The sequence below is a fragment of the Dendrobates tinctorius genome, unplaced genomic scaffold (genome assembly GCF_039654945.1).
Source record: "Dendrobates tinctorius isolate UK_male_01 unplaced genomic scaffold, ASM3965494v1 ptg000073l, whole genome shotgun sequence".
Lineage (NCBI taxonomy): Eukaryota > Metazoa > Chordata > Amphibia > Anura > Dendrobatidae > Dendrobates > Dendrobates tinctorius.
In genome coordinates this window covers 15,608,947-15,620,974 of record NW_027361741.1, presented here as the reverse complement: position 1 = coordinate 15,620,974, position 12,028 = coordinate 15,608,947, and the positions used below count along the sequence as shown (strand labels likewise).

Here is a 12,028-nt window from a genome sequence, read left to right as displayed (position 1 = left end):
CCGTGTTTGTAGGAAGTACAAGGATGAGTACAACCCAAAGAACACCATCCCAATGGTGAACACGGTGGGGGGAAATATCATATTTTGGGGTGCTATTCTGCAGAGGGGACATGACTGCACCGTATTGAAGGATGGTTGGATGGGGTCATGTATTGCGAGATTTTGGCTAACAACCTCTTTCCCACAGTAAGAGCATTAAATATGGGTCATGGCTGGTCTTCCAGCATGACAATGACCCAAAATACAAAGCCCAGGGCAACTAAGCAGTGGCTCCATAAGAAACATCTCAAGATCCTGGAGTGGTCTAGCTAGTCCCCAGACCTGAACCAAATAGAAAACCTTTGGAGGGAGCTGAAACTTAATGCTGCCCTGGAACCTGAAAAATCTGAAGAAGATCTATATGGAGCAGGGGCCAAAATTCCTGCTGCAGTTTGTTCAAACTAGGTCAAGAACTACAGGAAACGTTTGACCTCTGTTATTGCAAACAATGGTTTCTGTACCAAATATTAAGTTCTGTTTTTCTATTGTATCAAATACTTATTTCATGCAATAAAATGCAAATAAATTGTGTAAAAATTTTTTTTTCAGATTCTGTTTCTCACAGTTGATGTGTACCTTCGATAAAAATTACAGACCTTATCGTATCTTAAATTATATGTACAAAGATATCGGGACACCTACACTTATCACCTGTAGGATCTTCTACGACATCCTATTCTAAATTTATAGAAATTAATATAAAGTTGCTCCCCCTCACAAATGTGTGGCTAAAGCAACTTCCACTCTTTTGGGAAGGTTTTCTACAGGATTTTGTAGCATATTGTAGTATACTATATCTTTAAGAATTTTTGGCCAAATATACAAAAAAAAGAGCATTTGTGATGTCAGACAAATATGTTGGCTGAGAGTGCCTGGCTCACAATCTCCCTTCTAATTTATCCCAAAGGTGTTGGATGGTGTTGAGGGTAGAGCACTGTGTGGCCAGTCCAGTTCCTCCACACTAAACTCAACCAACCATACCTTTATGGACCTTGCTTTGTTTAATTGGGCATAATCATGCTAGAAGTGAACATGGTATTCAAAAAACTATTCCCACAAAGTTCAAATCAAACATTGTCCAAAATATTTTGGCATACTGAAGCACTATTATTTCCCTTTACTGGATCTAAAGAACTTAGATCAACCTCTGAAAGCAATCCATATTCATATCTTTCTATGTATATACATAGATACAGAAAGGTCCAAAAATATTAGGACACTGACACAAGTTTTGGCATTTTATCTGTCTACCAAAACACTTTCAAGATGCAGTTATATAATCAATATGGGCTTAAAGTTCAGACTCAACTTAAATTTGAGGGTATTCAAATGTTATTTAGAGTAAGGGTTTAAGAATTACAGCTCTTTAATATGTAGCTGCCTTTTTCAATTGACCAAATAGTAATTGGAAAATTATCTCAGAAGCTCTTTAATTGGCTACATGGACTTTTTCCTCATTAATTCATCATCAATTAAGCAGGTAAAAGGTGTGGAGTTGATTTCAGGTGTGCATTTATATTTTGAAGCTGATGTTGTGAACCCACAACAAGCAGTCAAAGGAGCTTTCATTCTGCAAAAGCAAAAAGAAAATGCATCGGTGACCTTGGGAACTCAAAAAGGCCTGGTTGTCCACAAAAGACTACAGTGGTGGATGATCACAAAATCCTTTCCATGGTGAACAAAATCCCCTTCACAACATCCAAACGAGTGTAAAACACTCTCCAGGAAGTAGGTGTTTCAGTATATAAGTCTACTATAAAGAAAAGACTTCATGATAGCAAATAGAGAAGGAACTAAGATCAACCTGTATCAAAATGACGGGAAGAAAAAAGTATAGAGAAGGCTTAAAATGGCTCATAATCCCAAACACACCACCTTCTCTTTAAAACATGATGGAGGCAATGTGATTGCATGGGCATGCATAGTTTCCAATGGCACTGGTTCTCTTATTTTGATTGATGATGTACCTGAAGACAGAAGAAGCTGGATGAATTTTAACATGTACAGAGCTATTTTTCCTGCTCAGACTCAAGCAAATGCAACAAGGTTGATTGGACAGTGCTTCACAGAACACATGGACAATGACCAAAAACATACCGTGAAAGCAACTCATTCAATATGGGGTGGATTCAATCAATATTAAAATATTGGACAACCTTTTTAAGGCGGAAAGACCAGCAATCAAGCAATAGCTGAAGTTATCTGCAGTAAAAGCCTGGCAAAGGATCACAGAGGAGGGAACAAAGCATTTGGTAACATACATGGCTTCCAGACTTCAAACAATTATTGATGCAAAGGATTGTCTACAACGTGTTAAAAATGAACATTTTATTTATTATAAAGTTTTCCATTTACTTTTGAGCTCCTGAAATGAGGAGGCTTTGAAGAAAAATTCCTAAAAAATTCACAGGATACTTTTGTTCAACCTTCTTAGGTAAACCTGAAAGTCTGTCCTTCAATTGCATCTCATTTGTTTCATTTTAGATCCAAAAGATGTTAATTATGTATGTTATGTGTGTTATATCAAACACATAGCCTATTGCCATTGACATAGTCTATGATACTATGACCTGTAATATGAAATTTTCTTCCACAATCTTCCCTTTGGCTATGTCAATGGTAAGCTTTGTGTGTACCATGAGCCAGCAAGCGACAATTTAGATCAGGACATTTCAGCTCTGAAGTCTGCAAAATTCTGACTCAAGCCCCTGGATATTATGAAGACCATAACTCAGAAGTATTACAAGATAAGTAATACAAAGTTTTTACAAAATGGAACATTTATGCAGGATCACTCTATATACTGTATAACGTGTTAAGGCTCTGTTCAATTTGTTATAATGCAACATTATTTTTGGAATAAAAAAAGCCAAAGGAAACACAATGGGCCTCATTACATCACTTTGGTCCATCAGGATTTGCCTGCAAATTTCTGACAATGAAGTAAAACATGCCGGTTTTCCTAAGGACTAAGGAATTTTCTTAAAGACTCCCAATTTCTTGCTATTGAAATGAATTATATTCTAACAACATTCTTGCAAAATCAGCTGTAGACGCTAATGACATAACCACCACTTGGTGGCCACAAATAGAAGACATGTAGCATAAGATTATTGTCATATTTTTTGTTATCAAAGTTTGTTATCTCTAGCCAAGATGAAAGGTAAGAAACAATTATGAATCAATGCCATGGCACTAATGTGAACAGAGGTTAACGGTGTAAAGACTTGAAGATACAGACGTAAAATGCTAACGGGACCTTTAACCCCTTTAACTCCTAAGGGTGGTTTGCATGTTAATGCCCGGGCCAATTTTTACAATTCTGACCACTGTCCCTTTATGAGGTAATAACTCTGGAACGCTTCCATGGATCCTGGTGATTCTGACACTGTTTTCTCTTGACATATTGTACTTTATGTTAGTGGTAAATTTTCATTCATATAACACGTTTATTTGTGAAAAAAACGGACATTTGACGAAAATTTTGAAAATTTCACAATTTTCCAACTTTTAATTTTTATGCCCTTAAATCACAGAGATATGGCACTCAAAAAACTTAATAAATAACATTTCCCACATGTTTACTTTACATCAGTACAATTTGGGAACCAAAATATTTTTTTGATAGGAAGTTATAAGGGTTAAAAGTTGACCAGCGATTTCTCATTTTTACAACTCCATTTTATTTTTACGGACCACATCAAATTTGAAGTCACTTTGAGGGGTCTATATGATAGAAAATACCCAAAAGTGACACCATTCTAAAAACTGCACCCTTCAAGGTGCTCAAAACCAGATTCAAGAAGTTTATTAACCCTTCAGGTGCTTCACAGGAATTTTTTGAATGTTAAAAAAATGAACATTTAACTTTTTTCACAAAAAAAATTACTTCAGGTTCAATTTTTTTATTTTACCAAGGGTAACAGGAGAAATTGGACTGGAAAAGTTATTGTGCAATTTGTCCTGAGTACGCTGATACCTGATATGTGGGGGGGAACCACTGTTTGGGTGCATGGCAGAGCTCGGAAGGGATGGAGCACCTTTTGACTTTTTCACTGCAAAATTGGCGGGAATTCAGATCGGATGCCATGTCAAGTTTGGAGAGCTCCTGCTGTGCCTAAACAGTGGAAACCCCCCACAAGTGACCCCATTTTGGAAACTAGACCCTCCAAGAAACTTATCTAGATATATGGTGAGCACTTTGAACCCCCAAGGGCTTCACAGAAGTTTATAACGTACAGCCGTACAATTAAAAAATCATATTTTTTCCACAAAAATGATCTTTTCACCCCCAATTGTTATTTTCCCAAGAGTAAAAGGACCCAAAAGTTATTGTGCAATTTGTTCTGAGTACGCTGATATCCCATATGTGGGGGTAAACCACTATTTGGGCGCATGGCAGAGCTCGGAAAGGAAGCAGCGCCATTTGACTTTTTTGGCTGGAATTGAGATCGGACGCCATGTCGCATTTGGAAAGCCCCTGATGTGCCAAAACAGTGGAAACCCCCCCAATTCTAACTCCAACCCTAACCCCAACACACCCCTAGCCCTAACCCTAACCCTACCCCTAATGGGAAAATGGAAATAAATGCATTTTTTTTAATTTTATTATTTTTCCCTAACTAAGGGGGTAATAAAGGGGGGTTTGATTTACTATTTATAGCGGGTTTTTAATTTTGGCCGCTATCGCACGCTTTTTATTATAAAAATAGTTTATGCATCACCACATTTTGAGAGCTATAATTTTTCCATATTTTGACCCACCAAGTCATGTGAGGTCTTATTTTTTGTGGGACGAGTTGACGTTTTTATTGGTACCATTTTCGGGCACGTGACATTTTTTTATCGCTTTTTATTCCGATTTTTGGGACGCAGAATGAACAAAAACCAGCGCTTCATGAATTTCTTTTGGGGGGTGCATTTACACCGTTCCGCATGCGGTAAAATTGATAAAGCAGTTTTATTCTTCGGGTCAGTACGATTATAGCGATACCTCATTTATGTCTTTTTTTATGTTTTGTCGCTTTTATGCAATGAAAACAATTTTATATAAAAAATAATTATTTTTGCATCGCTTTATTCTGCGAGCTATAACTTTTTTATTTTTTTGGTGATGACGCTGTGTGGTGGCTCGTTTCTTGCGGGACAAGATGACGTTTTCAGCTGTATCATGGTTATTTATATCCATGCTTTTGATCGTGCATTATTGCACTTTTTGTTTGGCTGTATGATGATAAAGCTTTATTTTTTGTTTCGTTTTTTATTTTTTGAGGGGTTCAATAAAGGGGTTAACTAGTGGGACAGTTTTATAGGGCGGGTCATTACGGATGCGGCGATACCAAATATGTGTACTTTATTGTTTTTTTTATTTTCAAAAAATGAATTTCTTAGGGAATATTTTTTTAAATTTATTTAGTGATTTTTTTATAAATTATTTTTACACTATTTTTTTTTTAACTTTATTACATTGTCCCAGGGGGGACATCACTGTCATGTGACAGATCACTGATCTGTCACATCACAGATCGCTGTGACAGATCAGCGATCTGTCACAGGCAGTGCTGCAGGCTTCCTCATGCTGGTGCTTTGCAATCATGAGGAAGCCGCCTCCCTGCAGGCCCCCGAAGGTCCCCGCTGCCATTTTGGATTCGGGGACCTGCAGGGAAGGAGACCTCCGCAGAAGTGCTGCACATTGCGCTGCTGTGGGGGTCGTAGGGAAGCATGAAGGAAGCCCCCTCTCGATGCTTCCCTTAACCCCCGGTACACTGCGATCGTGTTTGGTCATATTTGGTGATGAGGATGAGTGGTGGATTCCATTCCTCAGCCTCTGGGCCAGATATATTGATGATATATTGATATTTTGGTCTGGCCCAGAGGCTGAATTTAACCGCTTCATCGAGCTTATTAACGTTAACACAGTGGGACTTAAATTTACATATGAATGTCATATGCACAGCATTAATTTCCTTGACTTGACGATTACTAAAATGGCTGATGGAGGTATTAGTACTTGCACTTATAGGAAGCCAACCGCCACTAATAATCTTTTGAGATGGACAAGCCATCACCCAGAGCCATTGAAGAAGGGGATCCCTAAGGGGCAGTTCCTGAGGATCCGAAGGAACTGCTCTGATTTAAATTCTTATAGAAGACAATCTAAGGACCTATATAATAGGTTTAAGATGAGAGGGTACCCCCCACAGATATTGGACAGACTGCAACATGAGGCGTTACTAAGTGATAGACATTCTTTGCTTCAGAAAAAAGGACCCAGGAATAATACAAATGAAAATATTGTAAGGCTTATTGGAACTTATGATGCTCAGGCGGATAAAGTATATCATGTCCTTAAAAAACATTGGGGTATCTTACTAGCTGACCCCAACTTGAGAGGTCTTGTAACACAGAAACCAAGTGTTACATATAGAAAGGGGAGGTCTGTTGGAGATAGGCTTGTCCATAGTTTCTATCAAAGGCCAAAAGGGGCGGCTACATGGCTAGATAGGAGACCCCTTGGTTTTTTAAATGCGGTAATTGCTCCAGGTGTAAATATATGTTGCAATGTAAGACCTTTACAAGCTCATACAATGGGAGAACCTTCTACATTAGAGATTTTGGCAATTGTAGATCTACAGGTCTGGTTTATAAAGCCACATGCACATGTCCCAGGGACTATGTGGGTAAGACCACTAGGGAATTCAGGGTCAGGGTGGGGGAGCATTTGGGGGATATCAAAAATAAGAGAGATACCCCGGTCGCAAGACACATGAATTTAGTACACCAAGGTTGTGTGAGTGACATCTCCTTCACTATGATTGAACTAATAAAGCCGAAAGTGAGGGGAGGTAACCTGGATAATATAATCCTGAGAAGAGAATGTGAGTGGATTTTCAGGTTACAGTCCCTCTTCCCAGATGGGATGAATGAGTGCATGTCATATACCTGCTTTATATAATGGACAAAAAGTATACCTGATATGGTGACTGTTCTCTAATATATATATGTATTCTGGATTAATGGTTTTTTTTTATTTTGAAGGGCATATCTGAGGATGCCTTTTAGACATACACTGCATTGAAAAGCGGTATATATCTATTATTTGTTTCTGATGTTTATCTTTATATAGAATTTTTCATCCCCAATATTGTCTTCCTAAAAAATAGTCACTTGGCTGTATTCTAGTATATATGAGTGATAGAATCATAAACTCTATACTTTTGAATACTCTGTACCATTTGCTCTTTTTCGTTGTGCCCCGCCATTTGATACATATACCCCTTGCTCCTCCCTCCCTCTGAGGGTAAAATGAATGCTGGTATTGGAGCTTAACTAAATCTGCCAAAACCGGAAGTCCCGGCGCCATTTTGGATGCGCCCAAACCGGAAGTCCCGGCGCCATATTGGATGCGCCCAAACCGGAAGTCCCGGCGCCATTTTGGATGCGCCCAAACCGGAAGTCCCCGGCGCCATTTTGGATGCGCTCCAGTGTGGAGCGCACGCCGGGGCTTCATCTACCTGTTATATATCTGAGGCGTTTTGATGATGTGGGATGCTGGCGCCATCCTGGAGCACACGTGGGGCCTCTATTCATCCGCTATGTATCGTAGGCGGTTGTGATGGTTTGACGCTGAGGGCGGCTACTATTTACGGTATCATGTTGAGATATTTGGGCTATCACTACCTTCTCATATGTGATTTGCCCACCTGATAATGGGTGGGGCTGATTTGTGGCTTTGTATCATGGGGGTTATTTAAATCCACTCATTCTTGACCACCGGTACTATCATGCATCATCTGGGTATCATATATGGATATGACGTTTATTGATTCCTCCTGATGAACCGCTACAGGCGGGGAAACGCGTCGGGGTTGACCTACACATGATAAGTGACTTTGTTTATTATATTATGATTCAGAGTATACCCTTGAGAGGGGTTAGTTTGTATTATCTGTCCATTGGACATATCAGTTTGTCACATATGATCATGATGTGGAGGTATTAGATTTTTTATCGTTTATAGTATCCTGGGGTCCTACTTTAGCCTGAGGCAACTCTAATGTTCATTGCTTTAATATCAGATGGGCATACCTACACATGACAAGCAATTTATTGGTTAATGTACCCCTATGTGGGGGTTCTATTGGGACAATATCAATTGTTTGAGGTTTTGCTCGAGCTTAGGGCATTCTGAAGTTTCATTTCTGCACTATCAGATTATTGTTTTCCCTCCTGTCTGAATAGGGACTGGTAGGGGAGTGAGGGATAGTCCACGTTGAGTGGGGGCGCCAACTCTCGTTTTTGGGGTGCCAACCTCCACGGCTAGGAAGGTATCAGTGAGCCTTATAGTAGGGCTATGTAGCATCCCAGCCTAGGTCTGGTTAATTTTGGCATTGACCATTTTTTCACTGGGATAGGTGTTTTTTAATGTATTAAATAAATAATTCGTTTTAAGGGATTTATATGTTCGCACTATTTCTGATTCCTATGAGATATATATTTCATACGTTCGACTTTTGAATTTTTTTCTTGATATGGCCAGCTTTTTATCGGCTCCCATTAATACTGACATATGGGCACAGGATGCCAATCAGGTTTTTTCCATTAGTTCATCCCCAGAAGATTTAGACAATCCTCCTCTGAGAACCCTCTTTAAAGAACTTTATTATGCATATAAAGAAAATATTAAATCTTGGTGGGAGATTAGAGGCTTAGAGAGCTATATTAAAAATAAGATTGTCCCTAAGGGCCTTCGTATTAATATACAGCCCTCACCCCGAACCACTAGCCCTCATTTATTGGCGGTTTGGACCAAGGAATCTGTTGACTCATCGATCCGGTTCATGCAGCTTCTCCTCATTGAGGAGAAAAAACTGTTCGAAGAATCTACTAAAAAATTGAATAACCTTATTGAAAAAGTCCAAAAGTTGAGATCTGACTCTGATTTTGTACGAAGGGAAGAGATTCTCAAGACATCAGTTGAGAAATTTCAAACCAATCTTAAAGATCGAAAACACTCGCAGTTTATACGTGATCTTGCTGAATTCAAAGACAACAGGGCATATGAGTATCAGATTAGTAACTCAATAGAGGTATCCTCATCAGATATTGATACATCTGACACCGAACGTACAGAGAATTCCAGTGGTTTTAAGGGAAGAGGAGGGCAGAGTAGATCAAGATGGCGCCCACCAAGAAATCAATACAGGCAAAGGGGAAGGGGAAGGGGAGCACAGCATCTGTCCTTAGGTCCCTCCTCATCTGCATCACAATCTTTTTTGGACAGAGGCCCTGCAGTGGGCTACGATCTGAGGAAAAGACCATAATTGATCAGGGTCAGATCATAAATCTGTCATCACACAATCTGTCTGGGGATAAATGTCTTGTTTTGCAGAAAGGTCTCAATTTTGTGCCGACAAATAAATATAACTGCTTCAACTGGGTTAAGGATCTTAATTTGTTTGGTCGTAACCTTAAGTGGAAACTCTTTTTCAAGCAGCATGATCGTGAACAGTGCCTCAGGCTTGGTTTTTCAGAAGAGGACATGGAGGGTCTTGATGCCCTGACCATCCTCCTGAGGGAGAATGAACAGCAGCGGGGGGTTGGTCCGTTCACCACCTTGAAAAATAGGAGTACCAGAATGCCACCCAATAAGGAGGTAACAAGTATTGATATATTTATTAAGATGGTGGAGGATGATTTACGGAAAATTCCTTGTGTCAATCGTGATGGCATTTTCAATCTTTCACATGCTGAGAATATAGCCCTTGAAGGGCTGGAAAAGAACGCTAATATAATAATTAAGGCCTCTGATAAAGGTGGAAATCTGGTGGTGTTGGATCACGACAAATATCGTGCGATGTGCTATTCTTTGTTAAATCTTGATGATACATATGAGGTGTTACATGGCGACCCGACTGAGGAATATAAGAAAGAATTATTGATAATCTTGGATGAGGCAAGGCTTAATAAGCTAATATCGCATAATGAGTTTCAGTTTTTGTTACCTAAGTCGCCTGTGATTGCAACGTTTTATGCATTACCAAAAGGGCACAAAGGGCTGGATCCATTAAAGGGTCGACCTATTGTCTCAGGCATAGACTCTTTGACCCAGAACAGTGGTGTCTATTTGGATAGGATTCTAAGGCCGTTTGTGGCAGCACTTCCCTCATATGTACGTGACACATCGCACCTACTAAATATACTTGAAGGGGTTACGCTTGAAGAAAACACCATGCTAGCATCCATTGATGTGGAGGCACTATACAGTTGTATCCCACATAGATGGGGACTTGAAGCAGTTACTCATTTTCTGCAAACTAGAGCAGTAGAATGTCGGGCACACAACCTATTTATTAAGGATTTGCTGAAATTTGTCCTTACTAGGAATTATTTTCTTTTTGACTCCAAATACTTCCACCAGCTCAGGGGGACTGCAATGGGGAGCCCCTGTGCCCCCAGTTATGCAAATATCTTCCTGGGCTGGTGGGAGGAGACTGTCATATTTGGTGATGAGGATGAGTGGTGGATTCCATTCCTCAGCCTCTGGGCCAGATATATTGATGATATATTGATATTTTGGTCTGGCCCAGAGGCTGAATTTAACCGCTTCATCGAGCTTATTAACGTTAACACAGTGGGACTTAAATTTACATATGAATGTCATATGCACAGCATTAATTTCCTTGACTTGACGATTACTAAAATGGCTGATGGAGGTATTAGTACTTGCACTTATAGGAAGCCAACCGCCACTAATAATCTTTTGAGATGGACAAGCCATCACCCAGAGCCATTGAAGAAGGGGATCCCTAAGGGGCAGTTCCTGAGGATCCGAAGGAACTGCTCTGATTTAAATTCTTATAGAAGACAATCTAAGGACCTATATAATAGGTTTAAGATGAGAGGGTACCCCCCACAGATATTGGACAGACTGCAACATGAGGCGTTACTAAGTGATAGACATTCTTTGCTTCAGAAAAAAGGACCCAGGAATAATACAAATGAAAATATTGTAAGGCTTATTGGAACTTATGATGCTCAGGCGGATAAAGTATATCATGTCCTTAAAAAACATTGGGGTATCTTACTAGCTGACCCCAACTTGAGAGGTCTTGTAACACAGAAACCAAGTGTTACATATAGAAAGGGGAGGTCTGTTGGAGATAGGCTTGTCCATAGTTTCTATCAAAGGCCAAAAGGGGCGGCTACATGGCTAGATAGGAGACCCCTTGGTTTTTTTAAATGCGGTAATTGCTCCAGGTGTAAATATATGTTGCAATGTAAGACCTTTACAAGCTCATACAATGGGAGAACCTTCTACATTAGAGATTTTGGCAATTGTAGATCTACAGGTCTGGTTTATAAAGCCACATGCACATGTCCCAGGGACTATGTGGGTAAGACCACTAGGGAATTCAGGGTCAGGGTGGGGGAGCATTTGGGGGATATCAAAAATAAGAGAGATACCCCGGTCGCAAGACACATGAATTTAGTACACCAAGGTTGTGTGAGCGACATCTCCTTCACTATGATTGAACTAATAAAGCCGAAAGTGAGGGGAGGTAACCTGGATAATATAATCCTGAGAAGAGAATGTGAGTGGATTTTCAGGTTACAGTCCCTCTTCCCAGATGGGATGAATGAGTGCATGTCATATACCTGCTTTATATAATGGACAAAAAGTATACCTGATATGGTGACTGTTCTCTAATATATATACGTATTCTGGATTAATGGGGGTTTTTTATTTTGAAGGGCATATCTGAGGATGCCTTTTAGGCATACACTGCATTGAAAAGCTGTATATATCTATTATTTGTTTCTGATGTTTATCTTTATATAGAATTTTTCATCCCCAATATTGTCTTCCTAAAAAATAGTCACTTGGCGGTATTCTAGTATATATGAGTGATAGAATCATAAACTCTATACTTTTGAATACTCTGTACCATTTGCTCTTTTTCGTTGTGCCCCGCCATTTGATACATAT

General features: G+C 39.5%; 1 protein-coding gene across 1 annotated transcript in view; it reads right to left on the bottom strand.

The window, feature by feature from the left end:
- SEZ6L (seizure related 6 homolog like) overlaps nucleotides 1-12,028 on the bottom strand; it is a 711,555-nt gene that overhangs the window by 481,768 nt on the left and 217,759 nt on the right. The window lies entirely within an intron of this gene.